Below are 15,590 nucleotides of genomic sequence, written 5' to 3' on the forward strand. Positions count from 1 at the left end.
GCACCTGGCTGGCTGCCTGGCGGACGGGTCAGAGCCCTGGCATTGCTGTCACTCCACATCTCACTGTGTGCCACAGCTCCACCGGGTGCTGGCGCCAATGGTCACAGCCCTGGAGCTCCCAAGCTCCTTTGGCATCAGCTCACCGTGGGGATGCAGAGCCCCTCTCTATGCCCAGACCTGACTGGACCCTGCCCTGCTACCCGCTCTGTTGGCCTTCCACTGCTTGGCCATGGCCCCAGCCTTTCCCCCGCCGCGCTGAGGTCCTTCGGTGGGGGCAGCACCGGCGGCAGAGTTGTTGCAGGGCAGGGCATCTGCTCGTCAAGCGGGGGAGTGGGGCCGGCGCATGGCACAGCTGTGCTGTGGGACTTGCTGCTGCCTGGGCCTCTGGGGGTCCCCCTCCCATTAAAGCCCCGAATGGTTGGCACCTGCCTGCCCCAGCCTGGCAGCTGGAGCCTTCCCTGTGACACAGGCCGGGGCTAGGGGGCTGGCGGCATCATGTCTGCCAGGGCTCGGTTCTGGCAAGTTAGCCACTGCTCTGTAATCTGGTCTCAGGTGCCAGGTGCGTTGGCCTCAGGTGTCGGCCAGGAATTAACAGGGCGCTGGAGATCAGCAGCTGGCCTGGGAGCCCCGGATGGGCTGAGGCGAAGAGCCCTGCACCCCGCTGGGGACAAGCCCTGGTTGAGCCCCACGCGGCCCCAGTGTCTGGCCCAGGCCGGTGAGGGGAGCTGTCGGAAAGGCCGGGACAGTGGGACATGGCGTGTGGCTGAGGCAGTGCTGCGACCCCGTGTCCACCCTGCAAACTGCCCGTCGCCCCTTTGTGTTGGGCCTCAGAGCAGGGCCAGGTGCCCCGCCCCCCCCCCCCACGGATTCTCCCCGGCCGGGGGCTACGGACCAGCTGGGGGCGGGAGCGCCGAGCGTTGGTGGCATTCTCCTTGCAAGGGGGAGAAAGCGTCTCGGGGCACAGGAAACTCCTGCAGGCGGCGCTGTGCCCTGCGTGGACGCCTGTGTGCCACTCTCCGTTTGTAAGCCCCTGCCCGCGGCCCCCACGTGGCGACCCCCAGCCTGGGCCCCTGCATGCTGTGCGCCTGGAACAACACCCGCAAGCAGCAAGTTTCCTGGGGGCAGCTGAGCGCCAGCACTGAGCCCCCTCCTGCCCCCCGCCCAGGGCCACGCCACTGCCCTTCCCGTCCTTTTGTCTCCCCGTGGGAGCTGGGAGCCGGAGCTGCTGACCAAGCGGGGTTGGGGGGAGGGTTGTGACTCTTCGTCCTGGCTGTGGTCAGGTCCGTTAACGGTTCAGACCCAAGGGGCTGGCTCGGGGGCAGCCTGACACACGCCCCACCCTTCAGCCAGACCCCAGTGGCCCTCCCCTCCAAGCCCACACCAGGCCCTCCTGGGCGGCCCTTCTCTAAGCAGCTGCAATGAGCTGCCGCGTTGTCGTCCAGTGTAAACGGCTCCCTGTCCGTCCGTCTGTCACACTCCCGCTCCCATTAGCCCTGCAGCCCACCCTGGTTTCATCTTAGCTGGTTCCCCTCTGCCCGTCCCCTCCCATTCTCCCCCTTTCCACACACATTCCCTCTCCTCCTGCCTCCTGACCAGCCCCTCTCCCATGGCTCTCATTTGTCTGCACAGGACAGCTCCCAAGTCCCCTTCCCCCCAGCCCCTGTGAGCCCTGCCCCTTCACAGCTCCACTCTCTATCTCCCTGCGCCCCGCTCCTCTGCCCTAGGCCCTTCCTCGGGCTCCCCCCCACCTCGGTCTCATTGGCAGCATCCAGCCTCCTCCCTGGCGTGCACGACCTGCCTGCAGAGCGCCCAGTGGCCCGAGAGCTGGGCACAATTGGCGCAGGCCCGCTCTTAGGGCAAGGCGAGCCAGGCAGGTGCCTTGGGCCCCGTGCTGCCTGGCGCCCGCGTGCCAGACGCTCGCTTGCTGCCCCGGCAGGAGCCACCCGGCCACGCAGTGCAGCCAATCACAACGTGCCGCCTTGGGCCCCACAGACTCTTTGGCTGGGCCTGACCAAGTGGTGGTCGTGGGGAGGCCCCAGGACCCACGCACAACGCTGTGCCCTCGGCAGCCCCAGGCTCAGGCAGGCCTGGAGAATGGAGGGGGAGGGGGACGCCTGGCCTGCTGCGCGGGACATTTTCTGTGTTTGGAAAATGTTCACACTCGCTTCTGAGCAGACACCAGAGCCCCAGCATGGCCAGAGCCCCAGGGCCCCGCTTGGACCACGGGCAGGGGCGGTACACGGCCAGCGAGTCCTGCTGACAGGGCACCCCCCAACAGCCTCTCTGCACAGGGAGGATCTGCCAGTGACGCAGCCTGGCCATGGCCCGGGGCTGCCGGCTAGTTTGCAGCCTTCCCCCCCCCTCCGCTCAGCCTGGCTTTGGGCAGAGACGTTCCAGAGCACAGAGGGGACCGGCAGGAAACCCAGGCATCTCCCCTTGCTGGGGAGAGCAGGTGGAGTGGCCCCCTGGCAGTGACCTGCTGGGCCCAGGATGATGATCAGGCTTGGCCAGCGGCGCAGCTACTGCCCTAGGGTATGTCTACACTATAGCGCTAATTCGAACTAAGGGTATGTCTATACTACAGCACTAATTCGAATTAAGGGTATGTCTACACTACAGCGCTAATTCGAACTAAGGGTCTGTCTACACTACAGCGCTAATTCGAACTAAGGGTCTGTCTACACTACAGCGCTAATTCAAACTAAGGGTATGTCTACACTACAGCGCTAATTCGAATTAAGGGTATGTCTACACTACAGCGCTAATTCGAATTAAGGGTCTGTCTACATTACAGCGCTAATTCGAACTAAGGGTATGTCTACACTACAGCGCTAATTCGAACTAAGGGTATGTCTACACTACAGCACTAATTCAAACTAAGGGTATGTCTACACTACAGCGCTAATTCGAACTAAGGGTATGTCTACACTACAGCGCTAATTCGAATTAAGGGTATGTCTACACTACAGCGCTAATTCGAACTAAGGGTCTGTCTACACTACAGCGCTAATTCGAACTAAGGGTATGTCTATACTACAGCGCTAATTCGAATTAAGGGTATGTCTACACTACAGCGCTAATTCGAACTAAGGGTATGTCTACACTACAGCGCTAATTCGAATTAAGGGTATGTCTACACTACAGCGCTAATTCGAATTAAGAATATGTCTACACTACAGCGCTAATTCGAACTAAGGGTATGTCTACACTACAGCGCTAATTCGAATTAAGGGTCTGTCTACACTACAGCGCTAATTCGAACTAACTTAATTAGTTAATTAATTCGAACTAAGCTAATTCGAAATAACGCATCTAGACTTAAAAACTAGTTCGAATTAACGTTTTGTTAATTCGAACTTGCGCATCCACACCGATTGGCTCTCAGCTTTTCCGCTTGCTTGCCTACCTTGCCGAGGGACAGCAAAGCGTTTTTGTCTGCACCTGTCTGTGTCGGTGGTTCCCTTTGGGGACGCCGCCGCAGTTGGCGACATGGAGCCAGAGCTCACCCTGGGCTTTCTGGTGCAATTATTGGACTTGCTGCTGCAAGCATGCCAGCAATGGCTGGAGGCTGCCTGGCACCACCTGGTGCACGTCAGCCCCCTGCCTCTCCGCCTGGCCTTCCTGGGAGCCGTGGAGGAGCCGCAGCAGCGCCCGGACGCCAGCATGCCCCGCCGCATCTGGCGTCTGGACACCAGCAGCGACTGGTGGGACCGCATCATCCTGGAGCGCTGGGGAGACCAACAGTGGACCCAGAACTTCAGGATGAAGAAGGACGCCTTCCTGGAGCTCTGCGAGTGGCTTGCCCCTGATCTGCGGCGACGGGACATTCGCATGAGGCCCGCCATTCCCCTCCAGAAGCGTGTGGCCATCGCCCTCTGGAAGCTCTCCACGCCGGACAGCTACCGATCCGTCGGGAACCAGTTCGGCATAGAGAGATCCACCGTTGGAGCAGTGCTCATGCAGGTACGGCATCCACTGGCCACTGGGCCGGGGGGCAGGGGGGCTGCAAGGAGGGGATGGGCCGCCCCAGGGAAAATGGGGGGGAGGAGCCGAAAGTGCCCCGCACCAGAGGGTTTGGTCTGTCCCGGCTGTACTCCACGCTGCCCGGGGGGATTGCTTTCGGGAGTGGGGCACCTGGTGGGGGATGCAGCCTACCCCCTACAGCCCTGGCTCATGAAGCCGTACACGGGGCACCTCAATCCCTCCCACCAGGCCTTCAATGCCAGGCTCACTAGGGCCTGCATCGTGGTGGAGGGGGCCTTCGGACGATTGAAAGCACGATTTAGGTGCCTCCTCACCCTCCTCAACCTCTCCGAGCACAATATCCCTTCCGTGGTGGCAGCATGTTGTGTGCTGCACAATTTGTGCGAGAGGGAGGGGGAGGCTTTCCTGCCAGGCTGGATGGCTGAGGCTGAGTGCATGGCTGGCCACTACGCTCAGCCCCGCACCGTCGCTGTCCGGGAAGCCCAGCGGGGGGCCGTCCGGATCCAGGAAGCCCTGCGGGAGAGCTTCCAGGTGGAGGAGGAGGACTGAACTCTCCCTACATGCCCCACTGGGGCCTTCTTCCACCCTCCCCCCCTTCCCCTATCTAACCCCCCTTGCTAATGTCAAATAAAGACACCTGTTTTGCCAACAAAAATCTTTTTATTTTACATAACTGGGGTGGGGGGAGGGAGGAGTGAGGGTGGGAGAGGGGAGGGGGAAACCTGGGAGGAGGGAGCTGGAAGGGGGAGGAAGGGGAGGAAGGGAAGGGAAAGCTCAGGCTTGGGGGTCCTGCTGGCTCTCTCATCTCTCAGCACTGCGGGTGCGGGGGCGTCGGTGGGGAGTGGGTGTGGAGGGTGGGGCAGAAGGGATGGGGGGGTGCAGAGGAAGCGGGAAGGAGCAGGGGCGAGAGGAGGAGCAAGAGCTGGGACGGTCGCAGGGGCCGGAGCAGGAGGAGGCAGGAACCTGTCGACCAAGGTCTGGAGGTGGCCTCTGAGGGCACGGCCCTGCTCCACCAGTGCCTCCACACTCCGCTGCTGAAGCCACAGGTCCTCCCGGACCCAGTGGTCCTGGGTGCGGAGCTGGTGGTCCAAGAAGCGGAGGTGCCACCGCTGGTAGTCCTCCTGGTTCCTGGCTCTCCTGCTGGCCTGGGTGCAGGTGGCTGTTGCAGGCGGGGTGGTGCCCCCTGCAGTCCCAGGTGCTGCGGCTGTGGTGAAACAAGAGCAGCGGTCAATTCTCCCTGGGCACAAGGGCCGTGTCCACACTCAGGGGTTCTTTCAAAAAACGTAGCCTTTTTTCGAAAGAACTTCCCCTGCGTCCAGACTCAAGCTGCGTTCTTTCGACGGCGGTAAACCTCGTTTCACGAGGAAGAACGCCTTTTTCGAGGGAGATCCGTCGAAAGAACGTGAGTCTGGACGGGGGGAGCCCTTTCTTTCGAAATTATTGGCCTCCAGGAACAAGCCCTGGTGGACAATCTGGGCCATGGGTTGCACGTCTGTGGTTCCTGGGTGCAGCCATTCCTTAAAGGGACAGGCGCACCCTCACAGCCACTTGTTGCAGACAAGGAGCCAGAGCACACGGCGACCTTGCTGCAGCATGTCACAGCCCTAAGAGTGTCCTGGCCCTTCCTCCGAGCCTTCTGGGGACCCAGCCAAGGGCTCCAAGTGCCGGGCACCATCCTGGTCCGGCGCAGAGATAAAGAGCCTGCTGGAGCTGTGGGGAGAGGAGGAGGCCTTACAGACCCTCAAAAGCCACCGGCGAAACGCCGACATTTATGGCCGCATGGCTGAAGCCCTGGCCCAGAAGGGCCACTACCCCCGCACCCAGGACCAGGTGCGCTCCAAAGTGAAGGAGCTGCGGCAGGGCTACGCCAAAGCCAGGGAGGAGAGCTCCCGGTCTGGGGCAGCCCCCCACTACTGCCCCTACTACCCCGAGCTGGACCAGATCCTGGGTGGCAGTGCAGAAGCACACACACCACGGAGGTTCGTGCAGTCCGGACTGGCAGACCCGGTGGTGGACGCTCCAGAGCGGGAGCTACAGCAGTCTGGAGACGGGGACATGGGCCCAGAGGAGGAGGACACCGAGGAGACGGCGACCCTCACCCTGGAGCCAGTCACCCAGACCTCTGAGGCCTCCCAGGTGTCATCTGGCACGGGAGAGGAAGCAGCAGGTGAGTACAGTGAGTTTGTGTCACACCCGGGGGGGGGGGGAGGTAGGTGGGTGGGTGCACAGTGGGTGATGCACAAGGGAAACCTGTCATGCTCAGGCTGATGCCCAGGTCTCACACACACACACACACACACACACACACACACACACACACACACACACACACACACAGTGTGACCTTCAGAATGTCTGCTTCCCCTGTCTCAAGGGAGAGGGCATGCCCTTTTGGACAGCTGTTGCACACAGGACTGATTGTGATAGAAATGTAGCCGTGTTACTCTGATCTGAGGAAGTGGGTCTGGCCCTGGAAAGCTCATCCCCTAATAAACCATCCTGTTAGTATTGTAAGTGCTACAGAGTCCAGTTTATAGGACTGATTGTGTCTTCTTCTTTTCCTCCACAGCCAGACCAGCCGTGGAAGAGGGCCGGAGCACCCCAGCCCCACCTCCATCTCCATCTCCACCTCGGAGACATGGGAGCCGCAGACACAGGCGTGTCTACGCCGACATCCTCCGGCAGCACGTCGAGGCTGTGCAGGAGCAGAACGCCATCCTGCTCCAGAGGGCGGAGGCAGAGGAGCGGTGGCGTGATCGGCTCATGAATGAGCTGGTCCTGCAGCGCACGGTGCTGTACGCCACCCTGAGGGAGGTCAGCGGCTTGCCTGCTGCTGTGCCTGGTCCTGCTCCTCCAGCACCCCATGACCCCACCCCACCAAACCCCCCTTCCACAACAGCAGCCCTTTCCCCCCTTGGACCTCCCTCTCCCCCAGCCCCCCCAGCTCCCCAGCCCCTCTCTCCCCCTGGCCCTCCTCTCCCCCAGGCTTCCACGTCCCAAGAGCCCCCCAGCAGCCAGCCAACCGACAGGTGCATCACCCGATCCCGTAGCCGGGGAGCACCCCAAACACGAGGCCCAGCCAGGAAAGGGAAATCTGCCAAGCCCCGTTCAACCTGATCCCCTTCCCCCCTCCAGGTTTCCAGTCCCCTTCCTCCCTCCAGGTTTCAATCACCCCCATCACCCCAGTTAAAGCACAAACAAAGGGTTAAAGGAACTGTTTGTTTATTGTATATAGTTTGGCCACAACAAAAATGAAGAAAATTTTTGTTATTTTGCCACATTGTTTGATAATATGTACAAAATTATAAATAAGTAAAGAGAACATTTTATTTTGAAACACACCCTGGTGTAAGTGATGTGTCCAAACTGGGTCAGGAGATGGGTTGTGCAGTGAAGCTTCTATTGGGGGCCAGGGCCCAGTCCCCAGGCAGAAGCCCCTCAGTGCACTCAGTGACCTCCACTGGAGAATTGCCCCCGGAGGGCCTCCCGGATGCCAACTGCAGACCGGTGAGCCTGGCGGATGGCAGCTGTCCGGGGCTGGGCAAAGAGCCTCTCCTGGGCATCAGCAGCTCTCCCCCACCCTGGTAGGAAGGCCTCCCCTTTCCTCTCCACGAGGTTATGGAGGACGCAACACGCGGCCACCACCTCGGGGATGTTGGTCTCCCCCATGTCGAGGCGTGTGAGCAAGCACCGGAATCTGCCCTTTAAACGGCCAAACGCACATTCCACCTGGTTGCGAGCCCGGTTAAGGCGAGCATTAAACTGCTCCTTGCTCGCATCCAGCTGGCCGGTGTAGGGCTTCATCAGCCACGGCATCAGGGGATAGGCGGCATCAGCCACTATGCACACCGGCATGTGCACATCCCCAACCGCAAACTGGCGATGGGGGAAAAATGTTCCTGCCTGAAACCTCCGGTACAGGTACGAGTTCCTGAAGATGCGGGCATCGTGTGCCCGCCCTGACCACCCAACACAAATGTCCGAAAACTGTCCACGATGGTCGACCAGGGCCTGGAGGACCATAGAAAAGTAGCCCTTTCTGTTTATGAATTGGGCTGCTCGATGGGGCGGTGCACGGATGGCAATGTGTGTCCCATCGAGCGCTCCTCCGCAATTGGGGAAGCCGAGGGCAGCAAAGCCGGCCATGACACTGTCCAGATCCGGTAGACAGATGAGCCTGTTGAGCAGCTCCGAATTGATGGCCCTCACCACCTGCAGAACGAGACAGACAACAAAGTGTTAGAAGGGGTGCCTTATGTCTTAGGAGGAGAACCCACCACCCACCTTCCCTCTCAAACAAACAGCCCGGGAATCCCCTCCTCAGAACCCCCCCCCCCCACACACACACAATTCAGGGTGAGTGGAGGAGCTCCCTCCCACTCCCACTCCACTTGGCCCTTCCTGACAGTCTACCTTCCCCCCACCCCAAACTGTGACTGTCCCCAGACAATGACTTACCTCCATCAAGACGGCCCCGACAGTAGATCTCCCCACTCCAAATTGGTGTCCCACGGAGCGGTAGCTGTCGGGGGTTGCCAGCTTCCAGAGGGCAATGGCGACCCTCTTTTCCAGGGGGATGGCGGGCCGCAGGTGGGTGTCTTGCCGTTGCAGAGCAGGGGCGAGCCAGGTACACAGCTCCTGGAAAGTGGTCTTTCTCATGCGGAAGTTGCGTAGCCAGTCTTGGTCATCCCAGATCTCCATCACGAGCCGGTCCCACCAGTCAGAGCTGGTGTCAAACCTCCAAACACGCCTGTCCACGAAAAAGTTCGGAGGCAAGGGCAGTGTGGCTGCCGGACGGGGGAACCCCTCGTCCCTCTGGTCTGGGTCCAGCTCGGGAAGGAGCCTCATGATTGTCTCACGAAGATGCAGCAACAGCTGCAGTATGGTGGTGTGGGGCCCTCGCCTGCCCAGGGGCAGCTCTGGCTCCATGCCACAAATAAGGGTCTGCAAGCAGAAAAACCTCAAAAGAAAAAAGCTGCTGGGGTGTCCCAGGAAGCTGAGCACTCCAAAGCAGCACTGCAGTGCCTTGCAAAATTCCTCAAGGGACAGCAAAGGCAGCTGCAGGAGCAGAGCAACGGGTGTTCAGGAGTGTCCCTCTCACCACGCGTCTCTGCAAAGGGCAGGCAGGCAGCACCCGGAAGGAAATGCTGCCCCCATGCCCTGGCAGAAGCAGTTCCGGGTGGCTTTCAATTTCGAAAGAGCGTCCGGCAGTCTGGACGCTCTTTTTCGAAATAGTGGATCGATCTTTCGATCCGCGCATTGTAGTCTAGACGCGCTCTTTCGAAAGAGCCTCTTTCGAAAGATGCTTTTGAAAGAGGCTCTTTCGAAAGAAGCCTGCAGTCTAGACACAGCCAAGGTGGGTGAAACCCAGCCCCCCTCTGCAATGCCAGGGCCCCTGCATGACACCCAGCTGCTGCTCCATGGTGGTCAAGGCTCAGGCGCACAGTCGCTGGGCTCCCTCTCCCCCCATCCCTCCATACACATAAGGGGAGCATGATGGTACTCACATGTGGAGCCCTCCCCGGCCTCGGACGACACAGGCGATGTGCTCTGTGGGGTGCCTCGGGTGTCCTGGGTCCTGGGCAGGCTCCTTGCAGGCTCCTGGCTCTTGGTGTCCTCCTCCTCCTCCTCCTTGTCCAGGACGGGTCCCTCTGCCCCGGGATCGATCACCACCCGGGGGGCATGGAAGGCGTGAGCCCCTAGGATGCAGTCCAGGGCCTCAAAGTGGGGGCAGGTCTCCAGGTCTGCCCCTGGCTGGCAGGCCCAGGAGTAGGCCTGCTGCAGGTCCTTAATTTTGCAGTGGACCTGCTCCCGGGTTCGCATGTGGCCTCTGGTGGCCAGGCTGTCAGCCATGCGGCTATAGACGGCCACGTTCCTGTGGCTAGTGCGGAGATCGTGGACGTTGGAGGCTTCCCCCCAAACCTCGATGAGGTCCACGATCTCTGCACTAGACCAGACGGGCGCCCGCCACTTGCGGCCCCGGGCAGGCTCCTGGGAGCCGCCACCCTGGTCCTGGGAAGAGGTGGAGGGCTGGGTGGCAGTGGGTGGCGGGCTCATGGCGTGCCAGGTGCAGGGTCTGCTGGCTGGGTGCTGGCAGGCTTGCAACTGGCACAAACACTGTAGCCAGACTGTGCCCCTTTAAGTGCTCCGGAGCTGGGAGGGGGGCAGAAGAGTTTCCCTGGTTTGGCCAGAGTGGCCACCAGGGCAAGCTGGGGAGGGCTAGCCTCCCACTAGTTCAAATTAAGTGGCTACACAGCCCTTAATTCGAACTACTTAATTCGAACTAGGCGTTAGTCCTCGTAGAATGAGGTTTCCCTAATTCGAATTAAGCGCTCTGCTAGTTCCAATTAAGTTCGAACTAGTGGTTTGTATGTGTAGCGCCTAGCAAAGTTAATTTGAACTAACGGCTGTTAGTTCGAATTAACTTTGTAGTGTAGACAGACCCCTAGAGCCCAGCCCGCCCATTGCCCGCTGGGGAGCCAAGGCCAGGGCCTGGGTTCACAGCCCCACTAGGCTGTTGGGAGGGGAAACTGGCAGTGCCTGGGGATCACGGAAACACACTGTGGCCCTAACAGCTGGAGCAGGTGCTGAGGCTGCTCTGCAGAGAGTGGGGAGCTCTGGGTGCCGAAACCAGGTGCCAGGGCCCAGGGGACCATGATGCACCTACTTTTTGAAAGTGGTTAGGCCTGGCACATCCGCTTTTCACCCAGGTCTGACCCTCCTCCCCCTGAGGTCCCACAGCTTGGCTAGGCCAGAGGCTGGAATCCAACCACGATGCCTGGGCAGCTGTCAGGAGCCATGGGCCCTTCAGAGCAGCCCCTGTCCCTGTCCCAGGGACCCGTGCTGGGCAGGTGGAGGATCCGCAGCTCCCCACTGCTGCCTGTAGAGTTGCCAACTATCTAGCCACACAAATCCAAACATCCTACCCGCCCCTTCTGTGGGGCCCTACCCCACTCACTCTATACCCCCTCCCTGCATCACTGGCTTGCCCCAACCCTCACTTACTTCCACTGGGCTGGGGCAGGAGGGGGTGTGGGCTGCTGGCTCTGGGGGGCTCCGGGCAAGAGGGCTGGGAAGTGCAGGCTCCAGCAAGGTGGGGGCTTCCTCGCTTGGCTCCCTGCAGCCCTGTGGGGGAAAGGCAGTTCCACATGCTTCCCTCATCTGCAGGCACCACCCCTGTAGCTCCCATTGGCCACTGTTCCCAGCCAATGGGAGCTGTCTGGGCTCGGGCAGGAGACTGGGCAAAGCCGCCAAGTCTGTAGGATGGTTTGGGGTGTCGACCTCAGGCCCCACACTTTTGGGGACCCCGATGCAGCCTCCTCTACCATCCTATGGACTGGTGGGACCTGGGGGATTACAGAGGCCTGGTGTGGGGGCCGCAGCAGGGGGTCACTCCCCCCCACTGCTCTCACCACCATGGCACGAGGTGGAGCCATGCAGCAGCCTGCTGGGTTCCATTGCGCCGCCTTCTCCCAGTCCCTGCATTCGGCTTCTCTGGGACAGTGGGAAGCAGAGTGCCTGGCCCTAAAGCTCTCCAGAGCAGCACAGCAGCTCGCCCTGTCCCTCTGCGCCGCCCTCCCAGCCGCCCTGCCAGCCGCCGTCCCAGCCACCGTGCCTGCCCTGTCCTACTGCGCCGCCCTCCCAGCCTCCACGCCGCCCTCCCAGCCTCCACGCCGCCCTCCCAGCTGCCCTGCCAGCTGCCGTCCTGCCCTTCCAGCCACCGCGCCTGCCCTGTCCCGCCACGCCGCCCTCCCAGCCGCCCTGCCAGCCGCCATCCTGCCCTCCCAGCCACCGCGCCATGCCTCACGTCCAATTCTTGCATACGGAGGGGACATGCCACCTGGACTTTGCAAAATCCGGTGCAAAAAAAATGACCTCAAGAAATTTAACTTTACCTTCTAGTGTAGACATGGCCTGAAATGAAACAACTGCGGAGGGGCACCCTTCCCTCTAGCCTTGCGTAGACTAGGTGTCAAATTGTCTGGAGACCTGGTGTCAAAGCAGGAGGGTTGGTTTCTGAGGGTAAGTCTACACTACCCCCCTAGTTCGAACTAGGGTGGTAATGTAGTCATACGAACTTGCAAATGAAGCCCGGGATTTGAATTTCCCAGGCTTCATTTGCATGTTGCCGGGCGTCGCCATTTTTAAATGTCCGCTAGTTCGGACTCCGTGCCCGCGGCTACACGTGGCATGAACTAGATAGTTCGGATTAGGGTTCCTATTCCGAACTATCTGTACACCTCGTGGAACGCAATGAACAGATAGTTCAGAATAGGAAGCCTAATCCGAACTATCTAGTTCGTGCCGCGTGTAGCCGTGGGCATGGAGTCTGCACTAGCGGACATTTAAAAATGGTGGTGCCTGGCAACATGCAAATGAAGCCTGGGAAATTCAAATCCTGGGCTTCATTTGCAAGTTCGTATGACTACATTAACCACCCTAGGTCGAATTAGGGTGGTAGTGTAGACATACCTTGACAGAAAAAGGAGGCTGCATTTCAACTATCTCAGTGCCTCCTTGCTAACCCAGCAGACAGACAGGACTGTCTGGCCCAGAGATGGACAGGTTGGCAAGAGTTTGCCCTGCCAGGATCCCATTGGCCTGATGGGACTTGATGAAAGTTTTACAGGTGGGTAGAACTTGTACGGCTTCTCATGCTTCCTCTGTAGTGCTGGTTGCCGTGCAAAGAAAGAGGGTTGCTGAGGAAGAGGTGGGTGGTAACTTACACCGTTCACAGAACTCACGGAGAGCAGAGCAGAGGCTGGCTTGCTAAGGCTATCCCAGTACAAGCTAAGGATGTTAAGGACTGGTTGACTAGTGGATTCCCCCCTCCCCACCTTGCTTCCTCTATCAGGGTCTGTCTACACTACAGCACTAATTCGAACTAAGCTAATTCGAACTAGGGCATCTAGACCTAAAAACTAGTTCGAATTAGCATTTTGCTAATTTGAACTAGCATGTCCACACTGAGTGGACCCTGAACTGAGGTTAAGGCTGGCCGGAAGCAGTGCCGGCAGGACATCAGATTAGGACTTAGAGTGTGGAGCTGCTGTCTCAGGCTAGCCAAGGGCTGTGCTTAAAGGGACCCGACCCCCACCCCGGACAGACAGTTCTCAGGGGTTCCCCGCCTGCAAAGCAGGGCTGGCTTGGAGTGCCCTGAGAGCCCACACTCGGCACATCACAGCACTTGGCCATCAGCCCGGCTGCACTTGCCGCAGGCTGCCATACGGAGGGGGGGGGGATCAATCGGGGGGCTGCAGGAGAGCTTCCACCCCGAGGAGCCTGCAGAGCCACCCCAGTCCTCCCCATTGGGGGTCGTACCCCATTCCTCCCTCACCTCCTTCCACTAACCCCTCCCTAGCCCCCCTTCCTGATGTACAAAATAAAGGACACGTGTTCAAAAATAGAAACTCTCTTTATTGAACAAAACTCGGGGAGACTGGGAAAAGGAGGTGGGAGAGGGGAAGAGAGAGGGTGGGAGAGGGGAGGGCAACTAAAATGTTCAGGGGTTTGGAAGAGGTCCCATATGAAGAGAGGCTAAAGAGACTGGGACTTTTCAGCTTAGAAAAGAGGAGACGGAGGGGGGATAGGATAGAGGTCTATAAAATCATGAGTGGTGTGGAGAGGGTGCATAAAGAAAAGTTCTTCATTAGTTCCCATAACAGAAGGACTAGAGGACACCAAAGGAAAGGAATGGGTAGCAGGCTTCAAACTAATAACAGAAAGTTCTTCTTCACAAAGCAAATAGTCAACCTGTGGAACTCCTTGCTGCAGGAGGCTGTGAAGGCTAGAACTAGAACAGAGTTTAAAGAGAAGTTAGATAAAATCATGGAGGCTGGGTGCATGGAGTGGTATTAACCAGGGGATAGAAATGGTGTCCCTGGCCTCTGTTTTGGAAGGCTGGAGATGGATGGCACAAGACAAATGGCTTGGTCATTGTCTTCAGTCCATCCCCTCCAGGGTAGGTGGTGTTGGCCGCTGTCGGCAGACAAGCTACTGAGCTAGATGGACCTTTGGTCTGACCCAGTACGGCCGTTCTAAGCTCAGGGCTCAGGGTCGGGGGTCTCACTGGACCACCTTGATTTTCATACAAACCTGCTCCTGGGTGGCCAGGCTGGCAGCTCTTCTGCCCTAGACAGCCACTTTCCTGTGCCTAGTGCGGAGGTCATGGATGAGGTCCACGATGTCCACACTAGACCAGGCGAGCGCCCGCCTCTTGCGGCCCCAGGCAGGCTCCTGGGAGCCGCCAGCCTGGTCCCGGAAAGAGGCGGAGGGCTGGGTGGCGGCGGGTGTCTGGTTCGTGCCGTGCCAGCTGCAGGGTCTGCTGGCTGGGTGCTGGCAGGCTTGCACCTGGCACGGGGACTGTAGCCAGACCCTGCCCCTTTAAGGGCTCCGGGGCCGGAAGGGGGGCAGAAGAGTTTCCCTGGTGGTGCCCAGAGTGGTCACCAGGGCAAGCTGGGGAGGGCTAGCCTCCCACTAGGTCGAATTAAATGGCTACACAGCCCTTAATTCTAACTAATTAATTCGAACTAGGCGTTAGTCCTCGTGGAATGAGGTTTCCCTAGTTCGAATTAAGCGCTCTGCTAGTTCCAATTAAGTTCGAACTAGCGGTTTGTATGTGTAGCGCCTAGCAAAGTTAATTCAAACTAACGTCTGTTAATTCGAATTAACTTTGTAGTGTAGACAGACCCTCAGATAGAGGCAGCAAAAAGGGGGAAGCGGCAGCACCGCACAGCTAAGCCAGGGATCAGCTGTGGGTGCTGCCCCTTTGAACGCCGCTTTAGCATTTCAACGGGGCAGCGCCCTAGAACCCAGGCTCCATGAGACCTTTCAGCAGAACCCCCGGGGTCTGCACGGCATGCAATGCAGCATGGAGCCTGAGGTCAGCAGGGGACTCTGAGTCCCCCACTGACCCCGGGCTCCATGGCTTTGAAATGCACTGAACCCCTACTGGGGAATCTTCTATGTTTTAAAGCTGGCACCCGCATGCAGCCCGGGGTCAGTGGGACGTCCTGCTGGCCCCGGGCTGCACTTGGAGTTCTTTATTCCTCCTTGGAAATGTACAAGAGCCCCAGCAGAGGCCCAGCGGGGGCTCCTGTACATTTCAAAAGAGGAATACAGAAGTGCCTGTCAACTAGTCTAGTGTCAATGTCAATTCCATCAACCCTCAACTAGTAAATTACTTGATATTTCATATCCTTAGCCTAAGCCACTGACCCAGCATGAATTGGGCAGGGGATCGAACACGCCAGGCACTGGGCTGCTTCCTGATGTAGCCAAGCAAGCAGGCAAGCTGCACCTGCTCTTTGCAGGGCCCAGCCGGGACTCTTGTACATTTCAAAGGAGGAATGCAGAAGTGCCTATCCACTAGTTGAGTCATTGATGAAAATTCCATCAACTAGTCAATTAACTGCAATTTAACATCCTTAGTACAAGGCAGCAAGCTGGGCAGCCATCAAAGCCCCGGCAGGAGATAGAGGGATACTGACCTCCACCCAAGAGAGGTGACTGCGGGAGCCAGAAACCCTACGTGGGTGCCCTCTAGGGCCTGGGGAGGAAAAGAAAGGGGCAGTGAGTCCTAGTCTGGGCTTTGGGGAAAGCACATG

Source organism: Pelodiscus sinensis, chromosome 23 (assembly GCF_049634645.1).
Source record: "Pelodiscus sinensis isolate JC-2024 chromosome 23, ASM4963464v1, whole genome shotgun sequence".
NCBI lineage: Eukaryota > Metazoa > Chordata > Testudines > Trionychidae > Pelodiscus > Pelodiscus sinensis.